At 38.5% G+C, this 14,061-nt stretch overlaps 1 non-coding gene across 1 annotated transcript; it reads left to right on the top strand.

The window, feature by feature from the left end:
- The first annotated feature begins 13,524 nt into the window (after positions 1 to 13,524).
- Positions 13,525 to 13,630, top strand: LOC112421486 (small nucleolar RNA R71). The gene has a single exon (XR_003011812.2). It is a non-coding gene; the product is annotated as a small nucleolar RNA R71 (small nucleolar RNA).
- Positions 13,631 to 14,061: the final 431 nt, after the last annotated feature.

The raw sequence follows: 14,061 nt of genomic DNA, 5'->3' as shown, positions 1-14,061 counted from the left end.
TAGCTTGCATTATCAAATAAATTGCAGCAATTCATACAGACAGAATTTAAGAAGAAATAGCATCACAAGTGATTGCAAGTGGTTTTAGAAATCGGAATGATTGAGTGTTAAATCTCTTGGTACTAAAATCAACTCTAAAGACATTGTAACAACACATACCGCATTTAAGCGGGCAAAAGTCTCCCTCCTAACATACAAATTCAGATCATGCCATTATACCTTAGTCTCTAATCTATGCTTCATTCATCCTCTTTCATTCTAGACAATCACATTAAGACCCTTTATCTTATCACACACATGGTAGGAAAACCGGTTAGCGTCTTTTTAACACATCTTTCTTTGAATTTGCACATTTTGCGCATAGATGCATTTATGAATAGATATTCAAGGTTAACTAGTTTGCCCCTTTATTCAAGGTTAACCATTATTGGTCCCTTTATTAAGTTCGCGCTTATATTCATCGACCAACCTACTTAATGTGTGATTTATTAGATGGTGTCTGACTGGCTAAATGAACTACTTGAGGATTATGAAACAACGGTTAGAGACTATGGCACAATAGGTATCTGAATTTGCATCCTTAATCGGGAGACCAAGGGTGCTGGGACAATACCAATTTAGTCAAAGTTAGTTTTCCCAAAATCCTTAACACACAATCTCTCTAACTCCGCAAACCCATTACTCCCTATGTGAACTAAACACTTCTTAAAACTTTGGAGAAAATTTCATTGGTTCAAGAGTGGGAGAATCGAATAATCATAGCAAATACATAAAGATAGTGACTCGACAGTGCATGCAGTTGACAGTAACCCTTCTTATTACCAAAGGAAAATCCTAAAACTAGAAAGCAATTAAATTAACTGAAACAAAACTAGAAAGCAAGTAAAATAACTGAAATAGCTAAAGAAAAGAAAGTAAGTTTCCTCCCCCACACTAAGACCAGACATTGTCCCCAATGGTCCGATAATAGTGTGAAAAAGAAAACAAAACCTGCTCAATCGTCCTCGGGGCTGTTCGGAGGCATGCCCTGCTGTGTCATCCAGGTGAACATCTGGCGTATCATGTGGCTGTTGACGCGCATAAGGCGATCCCGTTCTGCATCACGGTCATTTCTCTCCTATTGGGCTTGTAACACCCCGTTTTCCCAACGTGAAAATTTCATTTATTTAATCAGAGTAATTCACCTAAACGGAATGTCACATTCTTTTCTTAAAATCATAAACTGTATAAATAACTATTTATCCTTTAAAATTCAATAACTAAAAAGTCTTTAATACTTCGCAGCGGAAATTATTCAATAATCAAAACAGTCTTTGGCACTAAAGCCTCTTTACAATTATGTCATAAAAATCCATTCTAAAAACATAGTCATAACTCTTCAGAAGCAATACGTAAGGAATAGAAAGCAATAACAAATTCCCATCCCGTTACGTATCAGAGCACCTAAAGACACTTGAGCCACCACTCCAACTAATCATTAATACCTGCAAGTTACTCATACGAAGAGCAACATTTTCAAGCAGAAGGGGTGAGATTTCACAAAGCAATAATATCAAGCATATAATTCAATAATTATATTTAACAACACAAATAACTTCATCTATTAGTAATAATAATTCTTCATGTAATAATTCTTAATAACTCAACCAACTTCTAATTATCATTTAACACATTTTAACCAAATCGTAACAAACATAGATCATCACATCATAGTCATAGTTCATATATAGCATAACAACATCTTAATCCTAATTCATATACAACATAACAACATCATTAATTCATAATAATAATTATTCATCAAACATCTCATTATCAATTCATTAATAAAAGACAACTTATCAATTTAACATAAACATCATCAAGTACACTTAACAACTCATAGATATCATCATGTAATCATCATCACTAATAACTTTAAAACAACACAATATAATCATCTCTTATTAATAGTAATAATTATCTACATCATAACATAAACATCTTCTTATAATAATATAACAACAACGTAACATGATATTCACTTAATAATAATAATAATTATATATACATCATCTCGTCATAATATAATAATATAACAACAACATATTCATCTTCTTGTATTAATATAACAACAACGTATTCATCATCTTATGAAAATATAATCAACACATACTAACACCAAAATCAACATCATAAATCTTCAACAAAAACATCTTAAACAATATCATCTTAAACATCATGGCATCTTTGATAAACAATTACCAAGTAATCACAACATTCGATCATCATCAATAACATAACATAATATTCACTTAATAATATTAATCATATATAGAACAACATATTCATCACTTAATAGTAACAATTATACACAACATCATAACAACTTAACAATATCATAATCATTATCTTAAACAACATAGCAACGTAACAATATCAAAATCAATATCTTAAACAACGTAGCAACATAACAGTATCATAATCAACATGTTAAACAACATAGCAACATAACAATATCATAATCAACATGTTAAACAACATAGCAATATTTTAGTCAACATCGTATAATCTTCGTAGGTACTTCTTTAACAACACATGGGTAGAACACAACTCGACAAACTCATGGATGATAATTCATCGACAACTTAACAACTCATGGATGATAATTCATCAACAACGACCTTGACTCGACATATGCGACAATGCAACTTAGACACTTATATGCATGTGGTACCAATCGTCATCATAAGTATTAATATACTTTTATCGTGCGGAGGACAAAGCTCCTAAAACGTGCGGAGGACAAAGCTCCTAATTGTGGTGAGGACAAAGCTCAATGAAATGCTATGCATGGACTCTTAACAACAAAACATCGTAATCATCGTAATCAACATATCATCATGCATCCAATAATTTGGAGCTAAACGTCATCATTTCATAATATATATATAGACATCATGCACTTAGTTAAATAACAGCAGTAGCACAGTCAAATCACACAACAATAGAGAGATATCAATATATCAATTGCAATTCACAACATAACAATATTAATGTGAAGCATCAACAACTTAAACATCAAACATCTTCCACATAAGGCATATAAATATTTCACATAACCAACAACAGCAACATAGGCGACACATAAACATCTCAGGATATAACAATATCAAATGATAATCAACAACAACTCATGTAACTTAGTTAAATAACAATAGCAGCATAATCAGATTATATCAACAGCTTAATACCAATTCATTTTCAACAACTTCCTGATCATTCAATAATAATTCAAGTAATGCAATCAATCAATAAATCACATTATAAACACTTAGCATTTCAATATAGCTTCACAATTCACAATCATTATCTTTAATAGGTCACACTATGTACCTAAAGTTCATTTCTAACCAATCCAAGCAACTCAAGTCTCACAATGCACTAAAAACACTCAATTCTGGAAGTGCTCGCGAGGCGAGAGCATCTGCTCGCCGTGGCGAGTACAAGCCAACTTTCCAACTAAGGTTGTTCTAGGTTCAATCTCGTTCTAAATCATTCTCTAATCAATAGTAGGCACCTAAAGGTACTCAAAGGCATCTAAGGTTCAACTCAAAAGGTCGAAACACAAAATCTAACATGCTCTCTGCCTTAGCTCGCTATGGCGAGTAAGGTTGCTCGCAATGGCGAGCAATACCAAAACACTCGCGAGGCGAAGGGGAAGGCTCGCGTGGCGAGCGATGAAGATCATCACTCGCGAGGTGAGTATCATAGCTCGCCGTGGCGAGCGATGAATCTAGGCTCGGACATGATGCACTTTCTACACGAAAATCATCATCTAACAAGGTTCTAAGCCTAATTTCAATTCCAGAATTCATCTAAATCATTATCTAAGGTCTAAGGATAGTTTCTACATCTTTTTAACAAGTTTCCACCGTTTAATCATCAATTCTATCAATTTGACCTAATTTCCGATTCTTCTTAAACTCATCCTAATTCATGTTAAACTTAACCATTGATTCACATACTTAATAGAATTGCAAAGTTAGTCTCACCCTTACCTTATAATCAGGAAATCGCAGCCCCTCTAGGTCTCTCCCTCTTCTCTTGGCTTTTCTCCCTTTTCTCCAAAAGCAGTCGTACGTACGTTATGTTTTTCTAAACTAGGTCTCTCCTATTTATATAAATCTTTAACCTACTTATTTTTCTCTTAAATCCAAATATTAATATTCTATCCCAATATATATATATATATATATATATATATATATATATAATGTTTCTATAACAATAATAAATAACAATTATATAACATATATATATATATATATATTTCCATAACAAATCATACATATTTCTATAACAGATTATATATATTTCTACAACAAATCATACATATTTCTACAATAAATAACATTTATTTCTATAACAAATCACATTTATTTCTGCAACAAATCGTGTATATATTTCTATAACAAATGACATATATACATTCCTAAATCAAATAACATATATTATATTTTTAAATCAAATAGCATATATATATATATATATTTCTAAATCAAATAACATATATATTTCTAAATCAAATAACATATATATTATATTAATAAATATATAACATATATCATAACAAAATATCACTCATCAAAATAAATCATATAAATCACACAAATCATATAAGTATATTCTAAACTCATTTAAAATAATCAAATAATTTAGAGAGGGCGTTACAGGGCTGCCCGTAGGTCTGCTACCTCATCACGTAGAGCGTTAAGCTCATATTCAATCCCGCTCTAGGAAGTAGAAGGACCTGCAAAATAATCAGAGTTGAAATGGGGGGAAGGGGGTGGGTCAAAGTGTGTGTGTGTGAGGTGCACCGGACACGTGAGGATGAGGTGCATGTGTGTGCGGGAGAGAAAGCCTAGTTTGACACTCGATCTCCGCATCGGTATCCTCTCCTTCCTCATCCGGGAAAACATAAATCCAATTTTCCTCATCCCTAACATCAGTAATGGTGGGATTTGGAAGCTTAATACGGCTCTCGACCTTATTACGGATCATTAAACATAACACCTCACCCTCTCTCTTGACGAGCTTTTGTGCTAGGCACGAGCTCAAGTCAATCAACATGTTGCCCTGCGCAGGGGCTAACGATACGATACGCTCACTGAAACCTAACGCATATGCGATCGAGGTGATGAGGCCACCGAAAGCAATGGGTCCATTACCGGAGGTGGCCATCCTGAACATGTGAGCGAGCATAAAAGCCGCTGAATTAACCTACTTGCGAGCAAAAACACAATGAATAATGTAAAGTTCTCTTAAATTAACTACCCCCGTGCTATCCCCTCTCCCAAAAATAGTATGCGCGAGGACTCTATGAAAATAGCGAATGGCGGGGTTATGGATGCGGGATGTTTTATTGCCGTCCGCAGAAGTGACCAATGCACCCGTAAGTTTCTTCCAAAACTGACCGTACTCGGTAGTCCAAGGTCCCTGAGACGGAACCCCATCAACGGATTGAAGGGAGGTCTGGAATTGAAGCAAATTTCCTATTTCATTATGGCTAAGCAAGAAATCTTGGCCAAACAGTCTAAAACTAGTACCTCCGAAACCGTTACGAACTCTCTGAGCATAAGTGTACGTGAGGGAACTAAGAAAATCTAGAGTGATGCGCTCATACGTCGGGTGCCGCAGAGTCAAAAAGTGACCCCACCCGATTTGGTTAAACATCCAATTTATGCTATCAAATAATCCTAAAGTTTTGAGACAAGTTTCATCAGCATACCTTGTCGCCGTGATTGTGCATTTGGACAGTTTTTCAAACAATTTTTGTTACGCGTCATCCTTAAACTCAATTCCCATGTAATCAATGCGAGGATTCCGAGCAGCCATGTCCTGAGCAACGCGAATCCGAACCCAACATACAGAGAAGCTTTTGAAAACGGAACGGAATGATTTGCAATTCACGCTCACCGCACCATCCAGAGAGAAAATTTGCGAAAATCAACAAGAAAATGGGTCAAGTGGTGTTTATGTTCCGGATTTGGGGTTTTTGTGGTATGAATTTGATGAGAGGTGAATGAATTTGATAATGGGTGTTGTAATGGGAAGAAGAGAAAATGAAAGGAGGAAAAGAAAGAAAAGGGTACGATTGTGGGAGAAAGAGGGAAGAAGAGAAAATGAAAGGGTGTTAAGTGGGGGAAAGGTGTGGGACCCACGGTCTGTTCAGGTTCTCTAGCAAGGTAACGGGCGTCACGAAGGACGACAGTTGAATCGTCAAACAGAGTGACAGGTGTCACCAAAAATGACCAGCAGACCGTCGGAAAGTATGACGGTCGTCACAAACGATGACGGTCAACCCGTCGTTGACTTCTGGAAGAAACTCTAATCCTCTTTCGAACGATTGAAACTTATTGAACTAAAAACATGCTAGAAGAAAAAGAGAAAAACAATGGGTTGCCTCCCATGCAGCGCTTCGTTTTATGTCGGTAGCTCGACAAATCAGAGCGGCAACATTCAAGGAGGACACATAACAAGAGTAGCGACATGTCATACTTTCGCTGCTGGGTGGTAGTGCTTTAATCTTTGGCCATTCACTAGGAATTTACCAGTGGATTCGCTCCAAACCTCAATGGCACCAGATTGATTTACTTTAGTGACTTCGAATGGTCCACTCCATCGAGAGAGAAGCTTTCCAGGAAATAGCCTTAGCCTATAATTAAACAGCAACACTACCTCACCTTCATTAAATTCACGTCTTATAATGTGTCTGTCATGCCATTTCTTTGTTCGTTCTTTATAGATCAAGGCATTTTCATACGCATCGAGCCGAAACTCCTCTAACTCATGAAGATCCAGCATCCTTTTTCCCCCAGCTTCGCTATGATTCATGTTTAGGGCTTTGATGGCCCAATAAGCCTTATGCTCGAGCTCAACCGGGAGATGGCATGATTTTCCATATACGAGCTTGAAAGGAGTGGTGCCAATGGGTGTTTTAAAGGCGGTCCGATAAGCCCATAATGCATCGTTCAGCTTCAAGGACCAGTCCTTTCTTGAGACAGAGACAGTTTTCTCTAGGATTTGCTTAATTTCTCGATTAGAGATTTCTGCCTGCCCATTTGTTTGAGGATGATAGGGAGTAACTGCTCTGTGACGTACCCCGTACTTTGTTAGGAGATTCTTAAATATCTTTGAAATAAAATGAGATCCTCCGTCACTAATGACTAGTCTGGGGACACCAAATCTTGGGAATATAATGTTTTTAAACATCTTTACCACTACTTTTGTATCACAGGTAGGAGAGGCAATGGCCTTGATCCATTTTGACACGTAATCCACAGCAATGAGTATGTATTTATTTCCCATAGATGAAGAAAAAGGACCCATAAAGTCAATTCCCCAGACATCGAAAACTTCCACCTCTAGGATAAACTTTTGTGGCATTTCATTCCTGCTAGAGATGTTTCCGGATCGCTGGCACCGGTCACATTCTAAAACGAAAACATGAACATCTCGAAAGATGGTGGGCCAGTATAGCCCAGCTTGAAGAATTTTTGCTGCAGTTTTCGATTTACTCATGTGTCCTCCAACGGGAGAGGAGTGACAGTGTGTGATGATACTCTCAATTTCCTCTTCCGGGATACATCGACGGAAAATACCGTCCCCTCCTCTTTTGAATAAGAGGGGATCATCCCAGTAATATTGCTTAAGATCGTGGAAGAATTTCTTCTTTTGCTGATAGATCATGTTGGGAGGTAGAATTTCAGCAACCAAATAGTTTATGATATCAGCGTACCATGGGGTAGCTGTATTGCTTAGAGCACTTGCCTCTTCTGGTATCTTTTTAATGCCTGAACTCCCCTCTTTTAAAAAATCTACGAGGTGACCGTATCTAGGTGACTCCGCTTTCACAAAAGACACCAATCTTTCGTAGGGAAAACAGTCATTTATGGGTACCTCCTCCAACTGACCATCCTGAATTCTTGACAAGTGGTCCGCGACGACATTCTCCGTCCCTTTTTTATCGCGGATCTCCATGTCAAATTCTTGCAGTAACAATATCCACCGAATCAACCTCGGCTTTGCATCCTTTTTGCTAAGCAGGTACCTGATAGTCGCTGTAACGCCCACTTTCGTTTAATCGTTATTTAATCGAGTTTAGGCCATTATATTATAATTATATAGTATATGCATGATTTTGATATGTTTTGATGATTTGTGGTGAATTTAGTGATTTGATTGATGACGTGATAAGTTATGAGTTTTGGAGGATTTGATTATGATATGAGATTTATTTTATTGATAAATAGAATAAAGATTTGAAAATTATATAAAATATTTAGTTGAGGGCTGTTTTGATATTTTAGATAGTTTTGGGTGAGAAAGTGAGATAAGATAAGTAATTAAGAAAAGATATAAATAGGGAAGACCTAATTTTTAGAAAAACTATTGTACGTGAAAACTTTTGGAAAAAGGGAGAAAAGCTTAGAGAGGAGCAAGAAACCAAGAGGGCTGCGATTTTCTGCAAATTTAAGGTAAGGGTGAGACTAATAACTCAGTAATATTAGTTGTTGTAATTCTGATGAATAATTAGCAAGAATTAGGATTAATTGGAGAAAACGAAAACTAGGTCAAAACCTTAGAATTGATGATCAAACGGTGAGAATTGGTTTAATTGATGTAGAAAGTGTTCCTAGACCTTAGATAATGTTTAGGACGAACTTTGGAATCAAAAACAAGCTTAGAACCATGTGGATCGACGGATTTTCGTGAATTTAGGAAGCCTGGCCGTAGCGACATTCATCGCTCGCCACGGCGAGCTATGATCTTCGCCTCGCGAGTGATGAACTTCATCGCTCGCCACGCGAGTCCCTTCCCTTCGCCTCGCGAGTTGTTTGGTTCAACTCGCCATGGCGAGCAATCCCCTTCGCCTCGCGAGTTGCGTGGCGCAGCTCGCCACTGCGAGCCACCTTACTCGCCATAGCGAGCTAAGGCAGAGTGTATGTTAGATTTCATGTTTCGACATTTTTAGTTGAACCTTGTATACCCTTGAGTGCCTGAACATACCTAGTATTGATTAGGAATGAATGTAGGATCAGAGGGAACCCAGAACAAGCTTAGTTTGGGAGTTGAGTGGTACTCGCCACGGCGAGTAAGGACTCTCGCCTCGCGAGTACAACCAGAACGAAATTGCTTATATGTTTGTGCGATCTGTGTCGCACTTGTTGATCAAGAGTGATCCCCTAACTGGTAATGAGACCTAGTGTTGTTGTTAAATGCAGTCTGTAGAGTTGTTTAAGTCATGATAATATTAATTGAACATGAGCTAATGTAATGTATAATTATGCAAGGTTATGAAGATTTGTTTATGATACAATTTATGTACTATTGATATAATGATATCATCTTGTTATGTGACCTGTTTATGCTGCTTCCGTTATTTAACTAAGTGCATAAGTATATGATGAAGTTTAGCTCCAAATTATTGGATGCATGTTGATAAGTCGATTACGTTGTTTTGTTCATACGTGTCCATGCATAGCATATCATTGAGCTTAGTCCTCACCACGAATATTAGGAGCTTTGTCCTCCGCACGTTTTATAGGAGCTTTGTCCTCCGCACGATTAAAGTATATTAATACTTATGATGACGATTGGTACCACATGCATATAAGGAGTCTAAGAGCATTGTCACATTGTCATGATTAAGATGCCTTGTTGATAATGATTGAATATGTGATTACGTGATAAGTGTTTATTGATTATGTTATGTCGTTCATAATGATTGGATATATGATTACGTGATAACTGTTTAGCATTTATGCAAAGTTAATAAAGGAATGATTATGATGTTAATTTATGATTCGTAATTACATTGATTAATGTTATTTTGTTATGAAATCTCACCCCTTCTGCTTGAAAATGTTGCCCTTCGTATGGGTAACTTGCAGGTGATCGTGCTTAGTGTGCAGTTGCCGTCGTGAGTGGCCTTGCCTTCACTGTGTCGTCTAGGTCGCTCTGATACGTAACGGGATGGGGTTTAATGTTATACATGCTTCATTCTTTTACGTGGATAATATGTTATTTTTATTATGTTATGGAATATGAACTATTTTGATGGGGCCTACGTGCCAAACTGATTTATGATTTTTGGAATTAATATTCCGCTGCTATGTTAAAGATATTTGTGAAGGTTAAATTATTATTTAACTGTTTTTGGATTACGTTTCTATGTGATATCCCGTTTATGGTTTTTACTCTGATAATTGTTTATGAAATTTGTATATTGGGAAAACGGGGTGTTACAGTCGCATGGTCTGTGTATATGATTATCTTCGATCCCGCTAGATAGGAGCGAAATTTATCAATTGCAAAGACGATGGCTAGAAGCTCCTTTTCAGTTGTGGCATAGTTTATTTGAGCTTCATCGAGGGTCCTACTCGCATAGTAGATAACATGGAGTTTCTTATCTTTTCGCTGACCTAAAACAGCGCCTACTGCGTTGTCACTAGCATCACACATGATCTCAAAAGGTTGACTCCAGTCTGGAGGTTGCATTATTGGGGCTGAGATCAATGCGTGTTTTAACTGTTGAAAGGACTCAAGGCATTGTTCATTAAAAATGAACTCAGCATCCTTCATCAAAAGGCCAGTCAATGGTTTGGTAATTTTCGAGAAGTCTTTGATGAATCGTCGATAAAAACCGGCGTGTCCAAGAAAACTCCTAACTTCTCTTACAGTCTTGGGAGGGTGTAAATTCTCAATAACTTCTATTTTTGCTTTGTCAACCTCAATTCCTCTATTGGACACCACATGTCCAAGTACTATGCCTTCCCTGACCATAAAGTGGCACTTTTCCCAATTAAGTACTAGATTGACCTTCACACACCTCTCCAGAACTTTCTCAAGATTACCAAGACAATCTTCAAAACTAGACCCACACACAGAAAAATCGTCCATGAAAACTTCTAGAATATCTTCTAGGAAGTCGGCGAATATTGCCATCACGCATCTTTGGAATATGGCGGGTGCATTGCATAGTCCGAATGGCATTCGCCGATAAGCAAATGTTCCGTAGGGACATGTGAATGTGGTCTTTTCTTGGTCATCCGGGTGGATGGGGATTTGAAAGAATTCCGAATAGCCATCAAGGTAACGGAAATACGAGTGCCTTACAAGACGCTCGAGCATTTGATCAATAAACGGGAGGGGAAAATGATCCTTTCTAGTAGTTGTGTTCAACTTTCTGTAGTCGATGCACATCCTCCATCCCGTAACTGTCCGCTTGGCGACTGAATCACCTTTCTCATTTTGAACTACAGTCATCCCACCTTTCTTTAGCACTATGTGCACTGGACTTACCCACTTGCTATCGGATATTGGATATATGATCCTAGCATCAAGGAGTTTCATAACTTCCTTTTTGACCACTTCACTCATAATGGGGTTTAGCCTCCTCTGATGCTCTCTAGAGGTTTTAGAGTCTTCTTCGAGCAAAATTCTGTGTGTGCACACAGATGGGCTGATCCCGGTGAGAGCATTAATCTTATACCCTATAGCATCAGGATATCTCTTTAAAACATCGAGGAGTTTACCCGTCTCTTCCTTCCCTAACTCTGCGCTAACTATCACGGGGCGATTACGCTCTATATCTAAGAACTCATACCTGAGGTTCTTAGGAAGTTCCTTTAGCTCGATCTTGGGGCGATCTGGCTCGGGAGATGGGTCAGTGGTTTTGTCGAGGTATTCAAGAATGCGAGAAATTTCGGCCTCCTCATCACTGACTTCTTCCATCTCTTTTACTTCCTATATCGAATCTTCAATTATTTCCTCAGATGGTTCAACTTCAGTTGAAAACTCCTTGATACATGCATCTATTATATCAACAAAACAATATGTATCGTTTATGGAGGGGCTTTTCATGAATTGAGATAAAATGAACTCAATCTTCTCATCGCCAACCTCAAATGTGAGTTTTCCTTTCTTTACATCAATGATGGCACCTGCGGTGGCCAGAAAAGGTCTTCCTAAGAGGATAGGAGTAAGAGAGTCTTCACTAATGTCCATGACTACAAAGTCAGTGGGGATGTATAGTTGACTGATTCTAAGAGGGACATCTTCAATTATCCCGACTGGATGTTTAATCGAACGGTCAGCTAATTGCAGAGACATTCTAGTTGGTTTCAACTCTCCTAGGTTTAGCTTTTTACAGATGGATAATGGTATCAGGCTCACACTAGCTCCTAAATCACACAAGGCTTTATCAATGATGTGGATGCCTATAACGCAAGGAATTGAAAAACTCCCTCGATCTTTTAACTTGGGTGGCATCTTATTTTGAATAATAGCGCTGCACTCCTCAGTAAGTGCTACGGTCGCATTATCATCAATCTTCCTTTTGTTAGTCAGAATTTCCTTTAAGAATTTGGCATACGAAGGCATTTGAGTAATCGCCTTCGAAAATGGAATACTGAGATGAAGAGATTTTAGAAGTTCTACAAACTTCTTAAATTGGCCCTCAGTTTTAGACTTCGTGAGTCTTTGAGGGTAAGGGATTGAAGGTTTATAAGGTGGAGGAGGTACATAAGGTTTTTCTTTTTCTGTTACCTCCTGAGACTTAGATGTCTCTCCAATGTCAACTGGCTCACTCACAGGGTCTTTAGCCTTTCCTTCGTCTCGGCTCCTAACTTTCACAGCAGCAGGACTGTTGTCTAACTCTGTTCCGCTTCGTAGTGTTACTGCATTAACATGTCCCTTAGGATTTGGTTGCGGTTGGCCCGGAAATGTTCCGGCTGGGGCAGCTGTTGCTGCTTGTTGTTGGGCCACTTGGGATATCTGCGTCTCAAGCATTTTATTATGAGTGGCCATGGAGTCAACTTTGTGCGCCAACTGCTTAATCAATTCATTCGTATGAACATTTTGATTCATAAACTCCTTGTTTTGCTGAGTTTGAGTTAAAACAAAGTTTTCCATCATGAGCTCCAGGTTAGACTTTTTTGGAGCAACAGGGGCTCCTCTTTGTCCTTGGAAACCGGTGGGTGCTGCAGGTGCAGGACTTGGCGCAAAGGTAGGATTGTTATTTTTGTAAGAGAAATTTGGGTGGTTTCTCAATCCTGGATTGTACGTGTTAGTGTATGGGTTTCCTTGCGCGTAATTCACTTGATCAGTTTCTGCTAACAACAGACACTCGATAGCAACATGTCCTGGGGTTCCGCATATTTCACAATTGGGAGTTACGGCAGCAACAGTAGCTGGTGGAGCGATTTTCAAGTTATCCAACTTATGGAACAACGCATCCACTTTGGCGTTCATATGGTCAAGGTTGCTGACTTCATGCATACCTCCCTTGGATTGAGATTTCTCTACAGGAGTGCGTTCGCTCCCCCATTGATAATGGTTCTGCGCCATATTCTCAATAAGCTCGTATGCCTCCTTGAAAGGCTTGTCCATTAGGGCTCCGCCAGCTGCGGCATCAATGGTCATTCTCGTATTATAGAGAACGCCATTATAAAATGTGTGAATAAAATCAGCCATTGTTCTAATCCATGGTGGGGACAAGCTCTCATTAATTCTTTGTACCTCTCCCACGCATCAAAAAGCGACTCGCCGTCTGTCTGCCTAAAGCAGGTAATTTGGTTCCTAAGCTGGGCAGTTTTACTAGGAGGGAAATATCTTGCTAGGAACGCCTTTTTCAATTCATTCCATGTCGTAATGGAATTTGACGGCAGAGACTGCAGCCAAGCTCTGGCTCTGTCTCTGAGGGAGAAAGGGAATAAACGCAGGCGAATGGCTTCGGGAGCAACGCCATTGCACTTAAGCGTATCAGCGAATTGCACGGACACGGATAGGTGCAAATTCGGGTCTTCCGTAGAATTACCGGAAAACTGGTTTTGTTGCACGATTTGCAACAGAGAAGGTTTCAACTCAAAGTTGTTAGCCTGAATCGTCGGGTTAACAATACTCGAGTGAGGCTCGTCCTGGGATGGGACGGCAAAGTCCTTAAGAGGACGGTTCACGTTATGAGCTAGTTCCATTTGAGCGTGTATTCGTTCAACTTGGCGTCTAATATGTAAAAAA

The sequence above is a fragment of the Medicago truncatula genome, chromosome 3 (genome assembly GCF_003473485.1).
Source record: "Medicago truncatula cultivar Jemalong A17 chromosome 3, MtrunA17r5.0-ANR, whole genome shotgun sequence".
Lineage (NCBI taxonomy): Eukaryota > Viridiplantae > Streptophyta > Magnoliopsida > Fabales > Fabaceae > Medicago > Medicago truncatula.
This window is presented reverse-complemented; position numbering and strand designations above follow the sequence as displayed.